This window comes from Neodiprion fabricii, chromosome 4, assembly GCF_021155785.1.
Source record: "Neodiprion fabricii isolate iyNeoFabr1 chromosome 4, iyNeoFabr1.1, whole genome shotgun sequence".
Taxonomy (NCBI): domain Eukaryota; kingdom Metazoa; phylum Arthropoda; class Insecta; order Hymenoptera; family Diprionidae; genus Neodiprion; species Neodiprion fabricii.
This window is the reverse complement of record NC_060242.1, coordinates 29,923,353-29,925,663: the sequence shown is the minus strand read 5'-3', so window position 1 is coordinate 29,925,663 and position 2,311 is coordinate 29,923,353. Positions and strand designations below refer to the sequence as shown.

General features: G+C 39.2%; 1 long non-coding RNA gene across 1 annotated transcript; it reads right to left on the bottom strand.

Annotated features, from left to right (window-relative positions):
- Window positions 1–590: 590 nt before the first annotated feature.
- LOC124181505 lies at window positions 591–2,092 on the bottom strand. Its single transcript, XR_006870481.1, has 4 exons — window positions 1,872–2,092; window positions 1,699–1,806; window positions 1,326–1,530; window positions 591–720 (listed from the first exon to the last, which is right to left on the bottom strand). It is a non-coding gene; the product is annotated as an uncharacterized LOC124181505 (long non-coding RNA).
- Window positions 2,093–2,311: the final 219 nt, after the last annotated feature.

Here is a 2,311-nt window from a genome sequence, read left to right as displayed (position 1 = left end):
AAGCATCTATTTCATCTCGTTCAAAATTAGCGCATCCGTGACAGTTACTCTGAATTTTTTTCCATCCGAATACTTTTCGAAAAACAATTCTGCTCCTCTACCCAACGCAGATACTTCACTTGCGACCAGCTAAAACAACGTTTCGATTCTATGCCTATGAAAATTCAAGATCAAGAGAGCAAATGAAAAGTTGTTGGAATAATTATGAATACTAATGTTATGGAATACATCGAGCGCGCGTCGAATAGAATTCCATTTCGAAATGAATAATTCTTCTCTTTTCATATCGTAGCCAATCTGGTAATATAGCTAAATAGGATGGTCCGAGGTGTTCGGAAGTGTTAGGAGGTGGTCGGCGCTGGCAAAAGGTGATAGGGGGTGGTCGAAAGTGGCCATTGATGGTCGGAGGTGGCAGGGGGAGGTAGGAGGTGTTCGAAAATGGTAGGACATTTCAAAAGTTAAAGTCGACGATGATCCGGTGCATCAATTATATCGTATATTTTATAAATTATTCCTAAATACATTGAAACATATGTATTTGTAATGAAATATCATGCAATGGGCTGTGTAAGCTATAAACTATAATTTCTATCGAATAGCTGCTTTTATGTCAACAGGGCTTTGAGACTCAGGTCAGTTCGTCCTCCTCGTCTGCCTCCGATCACCTCCAACCACCGTCAACCACCTCCAACAGCCACTGATAACCACCTCGAGATGTACCTTGAATAGTAATAAATATTTCCAGTATGAGAACACAGCAAAAATGTTTTGTAAGGATTAATATAGTTAATTAATCAATGATATAATAAATTTTATTAGCTCATTTGTAGCTACTGAATTTCTGCTTGGGCGAATAATGAATTGAAATAATTTATTGTATACATGACAAGTGTAAAAAACTTTCAGATGAAATATAATTACAATTGCTATCAATTATTATAAAAATGTTAAATTCACCGACCACAAATCCTCGTCCTCCTCGTCCACCTACGACCACCTCCAACCACCTTCAACCACCACCAACAACCACTGATAACCACCTTGGGTTATACTTCGAATACTAATAAATTTATTCGGTATTAGATCACGTCTAAAATACTGTGTATGGATTAATATAATTTTTTGATCGACACATTTTACCAAAAAGATTATGAGAAAATTATAAAAAATTATAGAAAATTTCACTAGCGTATTGATAGCTACTGAATTTGGGCTTGTGCGAAAAATGAATTGAAATAATTCATTGTCAACATGACAAGTTTAAAAATTTTTAGATAAAACATAATTTCAATTGCCATTAAATATTATAAAAATGTTATACTCACCGTGCAGAAATCCTTGTTCACCAGGTAGCGGACTTCGAGCGCAGGAACCACGAAGCGCTTGCCCTGGAAGTCAAGTTTCACTAGAAAGTGGCCCCGGAACGTAGGATCCAGGAGAGAGACAACCAGGTACTCGAAATTTGCGGAGCGCGATTCTCATACGTCTGCTCTACTGAACGGTTGTTTCCAGACTGAGGAATTCGGGTAGCTGATTTAGATCGATGACGTCAAGAAAAAAAAAAATTTGGGTTACGTCACTTTCTGAACATCCGAACATTCGAACATCCAAACTCTGGTTCCGAATCTCAATACCACGTATGACATGACATGAAGTATAATGATTTTAGTTTCTACATTTCAGACAAGAAATACGCACCTCATCTTTCCTGCCGATTCCCGACTTAAGCGGCTAGGCCCTTCGATGGTCAGCATTAGACTGCAGATATAGTCCTCAGTTTACGAGTTACCTAATAACGTTGCCGTTCTGCGACAGTGGGATGATTAAAATTTTTGTTCGTACGTTCCAATTGAAGATTTGATTAAACTTACGTCGTTCTTGACGCAGACAAAGTTCAACTGAAACGAGAACATATCAATCCAGATATCAGGGTATCCGGACTCTTCACCGCGCACCTAACAGTCGTAACCTTGAAGTGTGAGATGCTATTTCTTTTCTCCCCTTGCGATTTTGATCCATGTCACACGCATCTTTGAAGATACCAAACTGCTATCGCATAGGCATGTACTGTCTCTGGTTGTGCCAGAGTGCGTGAGACTTGTCATGGCGGTAAAACTTCCCCTATTGCTCTGTTTGCGTAGAGCCAACCGTAACGTTCATGCTTCCAGGGAGAATGTGTGGCACGAGGTATACGGCTCTGGAAAATCCAAATAAAACTATATTAGCAAAGTTATTGCTGTGGGGTGCAATATCATGCATACCAGGTACCTTTCCTTGTTTTGGACAAATACGAAAACATCCCTACTGCGAA